The sequence below is a fragment of the Sabethes cyaneus genome, chromosome 3 (genome assembly GCF_943734655.1).
Source record: "Sabethes cyaneus chromosome 3, idSabCyanKW18_F2, whole genome shotgun sequence".
Lineage (NCBI taxonomy): Eukaryota > Metazoa > Arthropoda > Insecta > Diptera > Culicidae > Sabethes > Sabethes cyaneus.
The window spans coordinates 227,335,410-227,351,739 of NC_071355.1; the positions used below are offsets into that span (position 1 = coordinate 227,335,410).

General features: G+C 39.7%; 1 long non-coding RNA gene across 1 annotated transcript; it reads left to right on the plus strand.

Annotated features, from left to right (window-relative positions):
• The first annotated feature begins 1,284 nt into the window (after positions 1–1,284).
• Positions 1,285–2,516, plus strand: LOC128742971 (uncharacterized). The gene is made up of 2 exons (XR_008412279.1): positions 1,285–1,630; positions 1,704–2,516. It is a non-coding gene; the product is annotated as an uncharacterized LOC128742971 (long non-coding RNA).
• The last annotated feature ends 13,814 nt before the right edge of the window (positions 2,517–16,330 follow it).

The window sequence follows — 16,330 nt, forward strand, 5'->3', positions numbered from 1 at the left end:
ATAACGCATGGGAACTTCGTTAAATATTCTCGATAAAGCTTACGAGCGCGTGTTTTGACCGTCGTATTTTGCTTATCATTACGGTTTGGCACAGTCCTCACCTTGAAAGACTTCATGCCTTGTCGTTGCTCAGAAGTGTGCACGAATGTTGGCGACATTTTTATTTTACGAGCAATGGTACGTACAGAAAGATTTGGTCTCCTCCGTAATATTTGTTTTACCTTCGCATCCTTGTGGTGGTTCCTCAGATCCGTTTTTATTCCACTTCCCTTCTTCCTAGCTGTTGTCAAGCGAGTATCGAACGATTTTGAACAGTGCCTGGAGGAATTCCAAGCTTTTTGACAAGTTTTCATAACGAGATATCCGGATTTTCTTTGCGATCGCACACAATTGCTTTTAGCACCTGCTCTTCTTTCAACGCCATTTTGCGCTGAGCGCTTGTTGTTTATATTACAAGCGTTATATATATAGTGTTATATTTTCAGAAAGAACAGACATAAGTCTATCACTCTGCAAAATATTTCACTCATTGTTAATGTATTTCCGAAGCTGTGTGTGCTTAGGGGTGTCCAAATTTTGTCGCGAACAAGCCTTATTTGCTTCCAACGTTCGTTAAAAGCTTATTTTGTAAATCAAATTTCTTAATAATTTTGAAAAGAAAATCGTTTAGTAAAGGCCAAATGGGGACACATGTATGAAAACTTATTAAAATCAAGCTGATTTACAGGAAAAATTATAACACTCGATGGATAATGAAATAGTATTGCCGATGTTGTTAAATTACATTTAATATAATAAACCGTCGGGAAAAGATACAAACACTACAATAACATCCATAGCCAGATGTTGGAAGTAAGCATATACGCACAGGAATATGTGGACCAATAGTGGACACATAACCCGAGTAAGGTTTAACTATACAAAAATGTATCATGTAAATGTATAATGTAAACTATTTCATTTTCTGCTGCTAAGATTAACTAGAAATCAAGGTTTCTTATCGCAAAACGGATATTTCAAAAAAAATTTTTCATTTTGCTTTAACTTTTACTAAAATAGAATGTGTTGACGAGTTATATTTATAACACAAATGCACCTACAATATTTTGTTTTGTTTATCAAAATTTTAACCAATAAAACCGAGGGACGAGCTCGCAATGATAATAACGTTTGCTTTATGCTGTTTGAAATTTGATTCATTTTTTCTTTAGGTAGGTTTGTTTCCTGAATTTCAAAGCCTTACAAACCTGAACAACTTCAAACAAAGCAAGTTTTTTGTCAGATGCGAAGAAAAATAAAATGAGACTAAAGTCTGGCGCAATGCACTTCAATGATTCTGAACAAAAGGACATGAGTGTGCTGTGTCGCAGTATCGATCTGAACTTTACAGGTTTCAAATTCAGGTTCTGATCCTAAGAGTTCAATTGAAGAAGCATTAGAAAACGATTACGGTCCCAGAAAGTCTGCTCTTATATCCAAACAACTACTAAACAACTGATTCAAGCGAGCATCCGGTTGACTGAAACGGAAGCTTCTATTAGTTTTTGGTGTCCCACGAGCGATATTGAGCGGGTTGGACAGCATCAGTTGGGTGCAATGCAATCTAAAATTTTCTGTAATCATAATTTTGGTAAGTTTGAATCTGAATTTTATTCCGAATCTATATTGAGTGTTTTCTCATAACTTTTTACCTTTGACCAAAGCTTCATGGACTTTATTTGAAGATTACAACGATTTTAATTCATGAAAGATCGCAGAGTTGGAAGATGGTTGGATGATAAATTTTGCTGCATCTTAAAGTTGTGCCAGAATGATCACATTGTTATAAACCAACCTTACAGACGAATGCAGAATTTATTAATATTTAATGAACGACCCATTGTTGTTTGATAACGCGAGTGACTATAAAAGCAGCCGGAATGCACATTACTGGCACAAACATTGCAAGACAGTATCACTTACAGGACTGAAAAAAATGAGCTGGAACATATCATGGATTCCAGCGATTCTCGTGCTACTCGCTGCGGTTTTGGAGGCGCGGGTTCCAACTGGCTGTGTAAAGCTGCAAAGTGCCAACAGCAATGAATATCTCACGGTACAGTCTCTGTATAACAGCAACCGCAGGATTGTGAAAACCACAAATAAGATTGCCTATTGGAACATCACAAACTACGAGGGTGGATTTTATCGTGTGTGGAATATATATCAAATGGAGTTTCTATATGCCGCTGCCGCTAATTATGCCCTGGATAACCAAAGACGCCGCGTATTTACATGGGTCGGAGGCACTGTTGCCGATAACGGTATATGGGACATTCAAGAGCTAGAATGTGGAACATACTTGCTCAGGAATCGTTATTTCAACGAATACCTGATGACTGATAATTATCCAGTTGGTGGTTCTATTTATACTGCACGTCAAGTAAAGCAATACACCGGTCAAGAGCAATTCCAGTGGTTAATTTCCAAGTGTTATTAGTGAAATATAAAAGGCTTTTTATAAGCAGTAACCCGCAGAGCTGTATTTTAATACCATCAGCTGGGGTGAGAATGAACCATCCCTGCGTCAATTGTGTCTCTGTTACGTAGTTTAATCAACGTTAAACGAAGCTGGACCATCTTTTCACTGACATTAAAAAAGTTGTGTTCATTGAACTACAGATACTGTCATGATTTTTATGTAGCTGGGTATTTTACAAAACTATCGTATAAAATAGGTAAAAGAGTTTCAAAATTTTATGTTTTGTACGCGGTCATAAGTAATGGATCTTTGAACGAAAACACCAATTGAAAAAATTTTAGATCTCTTTAAGATTTTGTTCAGCAACTCAACAGAAATTTTTCCGATATTCTCGGACATCACTTATTTCAAAACATCATGAACATTCTATAGGACAAATTTTTTTTATGAAAAAGTAAACACATTTTCTCAATTATCCAGATAAAATATCGTCTGAAAAAATTATTTTCGAAAAATTGTCACCATTCCCACTTATGCAAAACTCAACTGGTAGGAACACTGCTCCAGTTTAATTTGAAAAAACCACCACTTTTTTCTTAAGACTTGCCCGGGTACGGCATCAAACGAAGAAAATTGAAAACCTAATTTTCACCGGCATAAAAGAAGAACAATTCACAAGTAGCAAGAAGGATGCATTCAGCTTATTGTAGTTGATTTATTCATGTCGAGTATACTATGGAAGTAGAAACCTTATTTAGAAAAAGTGACAAGAAAGATAAACACCTGCTATAATATCCTATGTATGATGGGTGCTCCGCTCCAATGATGTATCACTCATTGAAATGTTGTGTTTTATCCATAATCACGTCGGCGTACTACAGATAAGTAGTCGTGCTTTATTCTTGTGAGCTTCGTGTTCTTGTTGGACCTTGGTTATTATTCAAATCACCACAACTACTAAGATAATGCGAAAATCTTCTGCTTGCTGTAAATATGTTCTAATATTATTCACTATACACAATTCACATTGAAATGCTTGATGCAAAGATAGGTTGAGTTTCGCAACAATCTTTTGTTCCCAAGTTTCAGCTGTTTTATTTATTTTGTTCGAATATTTTTATTTTTTCTCGTTTGATGTCCTTCTTTTGGAATCTCACTAAACGCATGGTTTTCTTGTCTCGACTAAATCACAGCATAAACATCGTTAACTAAACGAAGCCATACTTTTGATCTTTCCTATCCGATTTCGCTTGCTTCTTTCCGTTTCAGATAGAACTCAAGGTACGTTTTACGCCCTTATGTCACTTAAAACACCTAAACCCTTTGAAATGGATACTCATTCACGACGTGCAAAGAGATGGTGTTATTTATGATGAAAATCTCAGCGATTTATTGCCTTAATTTTTTCCTCCGTAAATGTGTTGGCTGGCTGCATAGTGAGTCTGGGGCCAGAAATCTGCTGCACACTTTACACTAAAATGTCCCTCCACGTCCCCACGCGGTACACACGGTTTGGTTCATGTCCAGCGGATGAGCCACAGCTGAGATAAACTTTCAAGTGTCCTGTTCCACTCCTGACTCGGCGAGTTCGGCTTTACAGGCGCATATAGCATGCACTCACCTCAGCTAAAAGGTGGATATAGTTGTACGTGCTCCTCTACAAAGAGACCTCTGAACCAGGTTGGGGTGAAAATTTTTTTTATTGCTTCAACACCTCGTCCTTTGCGAGTGCCTACCAACGACGGTAGTAACACACATGGAGGTGCGGTTCGACATAATATGCTGCCAAGATTAAGCTCACCATGCTTCAGAGTTTTTTTTTAATATCTACCAGCAAATTCCCATCTTTTCCGTTGGTAATGTGTAGACTTCATTAGGACCGTATTCTTTTCTCCCTACGGTCTAGCAAAAGTTGAGTGCCTGCAGGAAGAGAAAAAAAAATGTGTAAGTGAGAAACTTTTCGAATACAACTGAAACGCTCGTTGAAGGGACGAAAAGCTGTAATAACTTTTATTGCAGGTGCGATATTAAAATGTTTACAGTGGTTTTTTAATATCAAGATGAATTATATAGAAACTGTTGATTAGTATTCACCAGATGGTGAGCCGGTACTAGCTGAAGGCATGAAGTTTCATCAAAATCAAGGGATGTCATTTGGCCTGCTTCTAGTGTGTGCGGAATGGTGTCGAATCCATTTACTTTCAAAAATATTGTTGATTATGTTCACTAGTCCGCAAGCAGTTAGATTTTTAATATTTAATTTAGGATAATCTGTACGATAAAATCATTTCAAACCCAAAATGTATTGTTGTACTTCTCACTAACTATGTATGAAAGCAAGTCGCAAACAAAGAGCACGTTTGCTCACCGGGAACACAACTTTGCATGTACTAACGGGTGACAACTGAAATTCTGGATTTTTTTCGAGGCCCCTATACTTGACAGTAAACGAGCTCAGGGAGAAATGAGAGTGATGTGTATGTGTTAGCTCTTTCTCTCCTCTTTCTGTCAGTATTTTTTGTTTTATTTATGGTTGCCAAGTTTTGCTTAAAGTAGCTTCAAAACAAGAAGCATTCCGTAAGCGCGTTGTACACTTCTACGAACTTCCACAGAAATCTCGGGAAAAAGTTTACGGTACAACATTTAAAAAGCGAATATGTTGCGGCTTCGACTGTTTACCATATCCTAAGATGCCCAACAACTGTTCGCAAGCAAGGTAGCGGAAAACCAGCCAAAATTATGGACGCAGAAGAACATCGTTCTCTTTTTCGTTTCTTCAACAACAAGCCTTCTAGTTTGGCTATTAATTAGGATGCACCAGATGAATATTTGAAGAAAATTTTAATCCCGTTTCTTTAAAAACATCATGCAGATGGGCAATACGTGTTTTGGCCGGATAGAGCATCATCGCATTACGCCAAAAAAACACTGTCGTTCCTGAATACCCATTCGATTCTATTTTTACCCAAAAACCACAACCCGTAAAATCTGTCTCAGTGCGCCCAATCGAAGATTTCTTCGGGATTTTGAGTTCCTTGGTATACAAAAATAACTGGAGACCCGCGAATTGCAAACAGTTGATTGGTATAATCAAAAGATGCATTCGCAAAGTTGACATGACGGCCGGACAACGCTCCTGTTTCGACGTCAAACGAAAGCTTCGTCAAACAGCCGATTACGGACCGTTTTCAAACGTGCACTAATTTTTTTTCAACAATGGATAATGTATCTTCAATTTCGGTAAATCAGATCTTCTTCATGTATCTTTGTCTTTTTTGACAGCTTGAGAAAAAAAATTTCAAAATTTTAGTTGTCACCCGTTACAAGTTCTTAGTCATTCTGTTACCGGACTATTATATTCTCGAACCGAAATCTTTTTATACCTTTGATCCATGCAACAATTTGGGTTTTATTATAGTTTTATGATGGCTTTTAACACCAAAGTTGTTCAATTGGCCAAATTGGACAATGTTACCTGGAAAGCTAACTTCTGAAGAGTTAGCCGAGACGCGTGAAAAAGTTTGGCACCTTTCGATATTTGCATTAGTTGACCCGAATAAACCAGCACCCGTATAATATGGGATGCCACAGCGACCACTCATGATGTCTCCCCAAATTTAAGGCTGACGAAGGGTCCTAATCAATTCACTTCTCTCCGTGCCAATCCGCTTCCACGAGTTCAAAGTAGCAGTATACCGTGACATCAGGAACATGTTTCACCAGATGCAAATGCGAGCCAATGATTAACACAGCCAGCACATTCTCCTGAAGAATGTCGAGGATTCAAAGCCAAGCGTCTTCACCGTTCGAGTTGTGACATTTGGAGTCTGTTGCTCGCCAAGTATTGCGCAATACGAGCTGGTTTTGAAATGCGAAACACAGGATCTCCAACTATAGTAGTGTTCTGGCTCGGTTGAAAAAGGGTTCGGCGGAAGGAAAAGATATGAACGCCGGCGATGAATCAACCACCAGAAAATACTTGGAATGTAGTGGAACATATCGACATAACAAAGCTCCACCAAGATGCTCAAGATGCTACCTATCAGTGTTTTCCAAGGAAGCCGATGGATGGAGTGGATTTGCAGCGGTAGTCTACTTCAGGTTCCGTGAGGGGAATGTGCTTCGAATGCTTCTTGGCGGGACCGAAAACCAGAGTGGTGCTATTGCTAGTCCGATTCGAAGGATGTGCTACACTAGCTGAAGTTCGATACAGACGACAGTCAATATGCAAAATTTAGATTAAGCGATCTTAAAATCGGCAGACATAGATGAGTGGCGATGGATTCCTACCCAAATAAACGTTGCCAGTCGACTAAACAAAGGGCACAGGTTCCCGAATTGCGGCCACGGAGGAACCCCCCATTTCACCACAAATTTTATTCAAAATGGAGTTTTCTTTTGCGTTTCACAGCACTCATCTCCCAATTTCTCAATAACCTGAAGCGATCCTGCCAAAAATGTCTTGCTGGACCTTTGTCCCACCGGTAGCTAGCCAAGACAGGTCTCTTTCGTTTAGCATAGTTTGATATGACAACACACGGAAAGGCCCGTGAACAAAGAGTATTCGGCGTAATCCGTAATTTCGAGACGCTTTTCTGGACGAGAGTGGAATTGTTGGAATTCGAGGGCGAACAAGTGCCTGTGAATTCATCAATCGTGATGCAGCTAAATCCGTTACTCTTTCTCGAAATCAGCATGTTACTCGTTTGATCATCACCGATGTTCGTGAATGGTTGAACCACCAAAACCATTTAACTGCAGCGCTTTCGCATCCCTCGACTCAGAGCAACTTACCAAGCCGTTCGTGAAGAATACCAGCAATGCAAGAACTCTCAAGCACAACCACCTATGCTGACCGAGCTTCCCCAGTCACAACTGACAGCGTTCAGCCTTCTGTTCACCCATATGCGGCTGGGTTATTTTGCTCCAATTCTAGTTTCAGTGGGCCGCCGGTCGTACTAAAAAACGATGGGCAGTTCTCGCTACTAATAGGACCACTCACGCCATTCATATGAAAATCCCTCACATACCGACCTTACGATTAGAAACGCTTTGGCTAGAGAGGGCACTTCGGCCATCCTCTACAGCGATCGAGGTACCAACTTCCGAGCGACCAGGAAGGAGCTGCGGATAGCAATTCAACGGCTCGACCACGATAGGTTGGCGAAATAGTTTACAACAACTCACACTCAGTGGGCCTTCAACCGGCCACTTTTACCACACATGGGAGGAACGTGGGAGCGGTTGATCTGCACAGTTAAGAAAAATCTGACCATATTACAATCGAGCATCGGAGTGCACTAATGAAGGTTGAAAACATATGACCGACCTGCGGTATCCATAGCTGTATTCGACATAGGTGCTGTTTAGAACCCGCTAAAGGAAACTTCTTTGCGCATTTCGGATAAAGATATGATTATTCTTATATTACTCTGTTGTTTATATATACCTGTCAGTAGAAGCGATGTGAACCAACTAAGATAGCGTTAACTAACAGTTGAATTATGTTCCAAAGGTGTGTCGATTTCTATCTCAAATAACAAGTAAAATGGTATAGCAAAGCTTTCTTTCACCAGCAGGCAGCAGCTGGATTAAAACGATTTTTATATTTAAATCAGGTTATCCTAATAATCAGTGATTTCAAAGATAGATTTCTGTAATATTACGAAATACAAGATAAATTTGCTCCAATTCCAACGGATTCAACACCTTCAGGGAGTTTAACTCGCAAATATTTTAAATCTTTCCGAGCGAATTCGTATCATCGAAGACATTCGGTGCTGCAACTCGGAAAGCAGATTTTTTCAAGGTTATGTTGATTTATGAATACCATGAAACAGATTCAAATTTATGTACCTCTGGGAAAGAAGGTACAATAAAAGCGTGTTTTACGGCTGAAAAACAACAAATCTATTATAATAACACCCGTGTGGTTTACGGAAATCAAACCAGCAGCAGTGCCTATTTTCTCCTACATTGGTGGGAACCGTATTATAGGCATCCCTTGTCGGAGCAATATTTATATTTATTAGCGAACAATGATGCTATTTGAATGTTTATTCATCGATCCTTCGGGCGGGCGGTACGGCCCAAGCTGACGTGTGAGCTTTCAACGGCTGTTGCCGTTGTGCTGTTTCTATCGTGTGGATTGGCTAACAAGTTTATTGGGTTTGTAATGAATCAATTCTGTATTCTATCATAGACTTCTTCACTGAGCTGAGCACCCTCACAAACTGGAGTGCTTAGCAATCAACAGGCAACCACATTATTTTGATCGCAAGGGAAATCTCATTCCCAACAATTGAACGTGATTTTCTTTGCTCATTAGTAGTAGCTTGACAGGAAAGTCGTTTCGGAGTGCTACTTAGTATCTATATAATCCAATTTTAATTGTAAATTATTTAATAGGAAAATTTAAAAAACTTGTCGTGCTGAACCAATAAATGGATTTTTTTATAAACTTATAATATATTGAAGACAGTGATTTAATCTCGCTTCAATTTACAATGGAAATGATTGTTATGTTGAAAAAAAAAACAGATTTACATCTATTGTCTAGCCCCGTACGTCGTACGTGAATGTGGCAGCCATTCAAAAATGGCTGCTCATAAATAATTGATTCGGGCTAGTTGACCAAAAAACAAACGGCCAACAATTTGCTAGACAGAACGATCGTTTACCCTTTCCATTCGTAGCAACAAAAATAAAACGAATAACATCAGAACCGTTTATAATTCGGTTGGCTATCACTTTGTCAGCAGCATTGAAAGTATTTAGTCACTCGTACAGTTTTTTTTTTGTTTAATTCTCGCGCTTTCGTCCGTACAGATTAAAATAACTGTGACAGTAGGATGCAATGAAAAAAATAATAGGATTTAGCTAAAAGCAAAGGCGTAAACTTTTGAAAATATTTACGGTGTCTTTTTTTTCAGTTTGTCGGAGCCAAATGCAAAATAGAAATTTGGTAGACACCCGATTTGTCACCCATACCCTGTTAGCCAACTCTGAAATAGAAAACCAAAATCGAAAACTAAGCAATCACATGCGAGTTTATGGTTGCTCGAATAATCCAAGACATCCCGAAAGCTAGAAACCTAATCTCAAGTGATTATATTAAATCCTCAAACATTGCTGCTAAATAATATTCTTCTATTTTTAATTCCACGGTTCATCGTTTTGCTTTTAAGTAGGACTTTTACTGCAGTATCAAAAATGGATCAAAGGATTAAAGTATGAAGTATGATACCTAATTAAAATATTTAAAATGCATTTCGGAAAGTGCCAACAGTGCAAACCTTGTACAGGCGTAGTGAAAATCGATGGATTGATTTGATGGATTTCATTTCAGCGATTGAAAGTAAACAAATGAAAGACATGAGACATTGCGACTTAAACTGATTTCTCAGTTTTACACTGTTTCTAATTTTGAACGGACTTTAATGATGTCTTATATATGCGATGCACTCGAAAGTGGTGGTATGTAAATTGATTTGCTATCGGTAGCATAGTTGCGTAATTGCATAACCCATAAATTATGTTGCAGAAAGCTTGAGTCATTTAATATCTAAACGCAATAGAACGGATATTCTTTCCAAAGTGTTCATATGCAACAAAGAACGGCGGTCTTAATACGGAGGCAGGTTGTATGTGTTTTTCCATGGAAGATATTTAAGCGCGTATCGAATGAATTTGCGTTGGATAGTGTCCAATCCGGACAACCAAATACCTGATAAGGGCTTCACACCGCAGCTGCGTATTCAATTGCGGATCGCACAAAGCAGTAATAAAGAGCACGCAGGCAATATGGATATCGACATTCCTTGGTGACTCGAAACATAAATCCCAAGTTTTTGTTGGCCTTCGCATTTATGACGAGTAATGCTCACGGAACGAGAGCATCTAGCTACTACAGGGAGGGAGTATTGTGCTTAACGCACAATAGTAGTTTATTGGCTGTTTATTCGCCATTGATCGGCTCTCCAGCGGTTTTGTAGCTCAAGTACAATCTGGGTAGCAGCCGCGTTGACCGCTCCCCAGACGTTCGAGCTGGAACACATCCTTTGGACTAAGATCCGGAGTAGTGTCCAGCTCAGTCCGCTCACTGCCATCATGTTGCTTCTCGCGCCCGCGAAACGAGGGCATATAAAGAAAGCATGTTCTGCAGTTTACTCTACATCCACGCATTCGAGACAAGCGGGGGACTTCACATGCCCGAATATGTACAGATACTGTCTAAACAACCATGTCCTGACTGAATCTATGTCAGGTGGACGTTGACTTCGCCGTGGCGCCTGTTGACCCACCCGGATATTTCCAGGATAAGTCGATGTGTCCACCGGCCTTTTGTGGAATCAGACCGTGCCCGCTGCCATGTGGTCATTTTGTGGTACTCCGTATGCCTCTAGTTCCACGTTGGTTAAAGCTGCCATATACTGCAGAGCTATTAGACATCTTACGAGACAATGACGAAATAGCTGTGGAAGCCTTCTTGCAGGCATAGTCGACGTGGCTCCCGAACTTAAGGTTGTCGTCGACAATGACTCCCAGAGGAGTTTTTAGGACCACGTTGACGAAATAGTGCAGTCCTCGACGCTGATATTTGCTTGTTGCACCAAATTGCGGTTGTTCAACACGATAACCTCCGTTTTATGATGCGCTAGCTCCAGTTTCCTGGAGCGCATTCAATCTTCAACAATGCTGATAGAGTTGATAGCCGTCAACTCAGCCTCTCTGATAGATACTCCGTAGACTTCCGAGGTGATGTCGTCCGCAAACCCGACAATCACAACCCCTACCGGGAACTTTAGCTGCAACACCTCGTCATACATGACGTTCCACAACAGCGGGCCCAGCTGGTATCGATCGACCGTATCGTATGTTGCTTTTATATCAATGATGATGTGATGCGTGGGCATATTGTACTCTCGACATGATGAAGGCATGATCAGTCGGATGGTATAAATCTGGCTCGTAGTTGCACGAGCCCCCATGAAACCCGCTTGGTAATTCCCTACGAAAACCTTTGCTATCGATGACAGCCGGCATAGCAGGAACTGCAAGGTACTCTGCATACGGCGTTTACCAGCTTTATGTCACAATAGCTGCAGCAGTCAAGCCGATCACGTTTTTTTGTAGATGCGACAAATCGCTCCTACCATTCACTCCTCCTCCCAAATCTTGAAAATAATCCACTGTAGAGCCGTTTCTCGGCCATGCTTATAAAGCTCTGCCGGTAGGCGGTTTTTACCAGCGGGTTTGTTGGTCTTCAGCCTCCAACCTTTCTTGTTTGATTTCTTGGAAATCAGGTGCTCGTTTGTGAATATATTCCCTCACTCGTCCCTACACACGTCAGGTTTCGGTGTCTAGCCCTTACGAGATTGGTTCACTTTCTCGTAAAGCTTGCGTGTATCAATAGCTCTGTTCTCCTTTTGGAGTTTTTTACTCCTTAGGATCGAGGTCAACTCCCAAGCAACAATGTATGTTCTATTGTACTCTTATGGTGGTGTTCAAGACCAATTTTGGTCTTAAATGCCATCATAAGAGTGTAATAAAACCCAAATTGTTACTTGGGCTGGTTCCTTGCCCGTCGGTATTTGGCCAAGTTCTACCTACTTAGTGGCAATGCTCAGACAATTTTTCTACGCAATTTTTCTTCTCTTCACCGCTTGCTGACATTTCCCATCAAACCAATCTTTTTGTATACTTCGGAGCTTTTCATCTAGTGCCTCTCCGATGGTCGCGCCTACCCCAACCATCTTCGTGGTTTGAAGCACCTAACTTATGGGAAGAAGGCAGTGACTCATCCAGTATTCGCGCGTGGTACTCGGCAAATTGCAGGTTATCTAGCTGCCAGATGTTTAGCCGAGAAGAACGGCTTCAACGTATCTGGTACGTTCATGATGTTAGAGAAGAATGGGCCGTCTATCAGAACGTGGTCAATCTGGGATATTTATGTTGTATAATAGCTTATCAAGCACTTGTCTCACGAGAATTAGCTATGTAATAGTTTAATAAGCTATTTTACAACAAAAATGTTATTTGGGAGGTGTTCTCCAGGTGGCTTTGTGGATATCATTGGTTGGAAAAAGGTGCTTCGGATCATCATACCTCGGGAAGCTATGAATTTTACACATCGTTGGCCGTTATCGTTCGTCTCGGTGTGCAGGCTATGGGGTCCTATCACAGGTCTATATATTTCTTCTCTATCGACCTGGGCGTTCGTATCCCTGATTACGATTTTGATGTCCTGCGACGGGAAGCTATCGTGCGTTGCCTTCAGCCTCGCGAAGAACGCTTCCTGCTCATCGACGGGTCTACCTTCGTGCTGGCAGCGCACGTTGATGCTGTGATTGAAAAAACGGCGGCTTATACTCAATAGACATATTCTCTCATTGATCACCTTCCAATGCACCAATCGGCACCAAAACGGCGGCTTATACTCAATAGACATATTCTCTCATTGATCACCTTCCAATGCACCAATCGCGTGGCATTCTGTCCATCACTAAAAAGCCCGTTTCCAGTTTGTTGGTAGTGCCCCTGCTGTGGTAAAACTGGGCCTTTCCGCCACAGAGTAAAATTCTTCAGTTCCAAGTACCGAGTATCCATTCGTCGTTCTTGTTTCGTCGCCTAGGTCGATGCCCAATATTTCGATCCGTATTTGCTTGAATGGTAGTTTGATTTAGTTAGGATGCCTTACTATCGCTACCCGCTAGGTCCCGCCACCAAGTCTCGAGATGGGATTGCCATTTCATGCCGGGACAATGCGGTGCCTCTTATCCTGTCAGTGTATGACCTTAGTTTCCACCGGAATTGGTTAACCGATCCGCTGCTGGGCCACTAAGGCTGTTTGTATTCCAGCTGGTACCACGAGGAGGCAGGGATAGGAGTTGCTGGATAAGAGGCTAAAGACCACTATGCAGTCTGTATTACGCATTATCCAGCCATTAGCACACAACGAGATACAGATACAAGTTGAAAATGAAAAAACACCCGGTGTTGGTAGAATCACAAACTTGCCGCAGCGACGTCCAGCAACAGACTGTCTGTTTCTATCGCACTGACCGAGTTGATAACAGTCTATCTTGTCGGTGGCGGAAACAAAAGGCAATCAAAATCTGAGGATGGTGAATTTTTCCACCTATCAAACACGTAGATAAAGTTTCATCGAAATCAGAATGGTTTATCTCAGTTATTAGCTATTTTAGGACAATTTCGCGTCGAATTGTTCTAACAGGAATAGCAACGGACCGAGATGGCTGTCTTGTGGAAACCCAATGAAAGAAAGATGGTAGATTGTACTCAGCTATTCGAATGTTTCAAACCTGATTTTTACGGAATTCATTTCTATAAGGCAATAAGTCGAAAGATCTCAAGTGAGCGTAACTGAGTGTGTTTGAACACACCAACTTGCAAAACATGGGAGGATTTACCTTAATAAACATAATTGTGATGAGAAAATTTATATTTTATTGAGTCTACCTCCGATAAATTTCTGCTGCTATATGTCTAAAACCAAGTTTCAAGATTGTTCGATGAGCTTTGCTAGAAAACTGGGTGTGATTTTTATTATTTTTCTGAATTCAGTGAACAAAAATCTATAAAAATCAGTTGAAAAATCTTTTGCAATTTTTTTTATGCAGACCTGTGAATTGAAAACGGAACGTATGCATCCCGTTTTGAAAACCGTAGAAAACAAAAAATTCGTTCGAACAGCTAGGGAAAACACTGGTGGCTAATGAAGAGTCAAATATTAATGCTAATGGAGATGCAATAGAACGGAAGCAGTTCTTTAGGATGATGGCTGGAGTTCCATTAGCAGAACTAGCACTCGAAAAACATTTTTCAAATATTTTGCTGCCGTTATGACAAACGACAGGTAGGGGAACAAAGGGTAAGAAGGCCCGGCGGGGTAAGAGGGACCACATCGATTTCGTCAAGAAATCCTTAAATTTTCTACAAATGCCTCAGTAAGTTTTGTTTATTAGCCTATCTAAACACTTTCGAGACAAACTGTGGCACTCGGCCGTATCCAACGTCAAAACTAGAATCAAAACAAACTTTTCGTTCGCAGTGTCTTCATGCGATTTAATTTCAGCAGCAACAAATTTAGGGTTTTTCAGCAAAAATATTTGAATAACACAATCAATGCAAATTTGGATCTAACGGAATCAAAATTCGATGATTCCAATTCACTTAACGGCTCATTTAATGTGTTGCCTTCTTTGCCTTCACCTAAAGTGAAGCGTATTCAAAGAGTAAAAGTCCTGCTGACAAATCAACAAAATAACGCCAAGAAAAGAGTAAATAAAAACCAGTGGAGTAAAATAACGTCTACTCTTATTTTCAAAATTGAACTAGTAGTAAAATTCCTTCTTTTAGCAGGTCTCTAAATTAAACTATACCTGCTTTTAGCAAGTACCTAAAAACCCCTTAACCCTCCGTTACTCGCGCTGTTGTATTTTGTACAACACCTGTGAACCGTTATCTTTCTATAATCTCTCTATCTATAAATCGAAGTTAGCGCGAGTAACGAAAGGTTAAGAACTTGTTCTTACTTAGTTAATAATATTGAAATTGTGTTTACAACTCAAAGAAACCTTCAAATCTGCCACAATCCGCCTTACATCGCCATGGTCCGTCTTACCCCTTTGGTGGTCCTTCTTACCCCGCCTGGTTGTGAACGAGTAATTTTTAGACGTTTCGAAAATTGATGAAAAATCACGGAAAAATAGACTAATTAATTCTTTATATAATTTTTAATGGTAGATAAATGAATGCTTTTCCATGTGTGGAACAAGAAAAAGTGAATTTTCGTACACATTTTATGCTAGCAATTTATTCGCTTAAGGGGGCCGTCTTACCCCGTCTTCCCCTAAGTACGCACCGTTAGCAGCTGCTTCGTCAATAACTCACGTGCTAGCATGTGCATTCAAGAAAATGAAACTATTCGCGAAAGCGGAATGCTATGTGATCTGTTATTGATGGCTCTATCATCTATCGTTGTTGAACATGGACGTAAGAACACCAGTTTATTGGTCATAGTTAGTAAGATAACGTGAAAATCCTTTTAGATCAGATTTGAAAGCTCGTTGCGAGCGATTTCGCTTTGCTAAGTGCCTTTTTCTTTCTGAATCTTTCTCACTCTCAGTGACTTTTGTAAAATCTTTATCAGATGTTTTAGGCAAAAAAAAAATGCAGACAGGTAATCTGCTTTTTTTAGAACAAACTGATCGATTGCATATAGTAAAATATTACAGTGCAAGCAACAAGCAGCAAGCTTAATGTCACGATCACGAATTAATTCAAGTCAAAAAGCTGGTGCAAGAGTTAGGTTTATACCGCCAATTGGCTTAACTACAATCACAATAGATATTATTCTCAATAGTGTACTTAGAACTTAGAGTTGTATAACGCATAGATGCTATGAAAGGTGCATAATAATGTCTGCAATCTTTTAGCAACGGATATAAAGTACGACTTATTCCGTTTTGACTGATTCAAATTGATTTACTACAAAATTCTGATCCAATTCAGTAAGCAATTAAGGTTAAATATTACCTATAATAGTTTGAAATTGAAAAAGAAAAAACAAGCAAAATTTGTTTTAATTTTTCGGTTAGTTGAAACCAAATTTTGCAATAATATATTTTCTGTTCCCCTATTTATAAAGTCATTTTCTCGAGATGTTTATTTGTTTGAAGTCGAAAACATCATACCATCATACGTCATACCAAATAAGCAAATTTAATCTCAATATGTATTAATCGGTCTCAATATAATAGGTACGTAATATTTAAAAGAAATGCTTCGAAATGTCATTTTCATCAAAGTAACATTTTGAAAAATAAATCCGAATCAGGCATCATT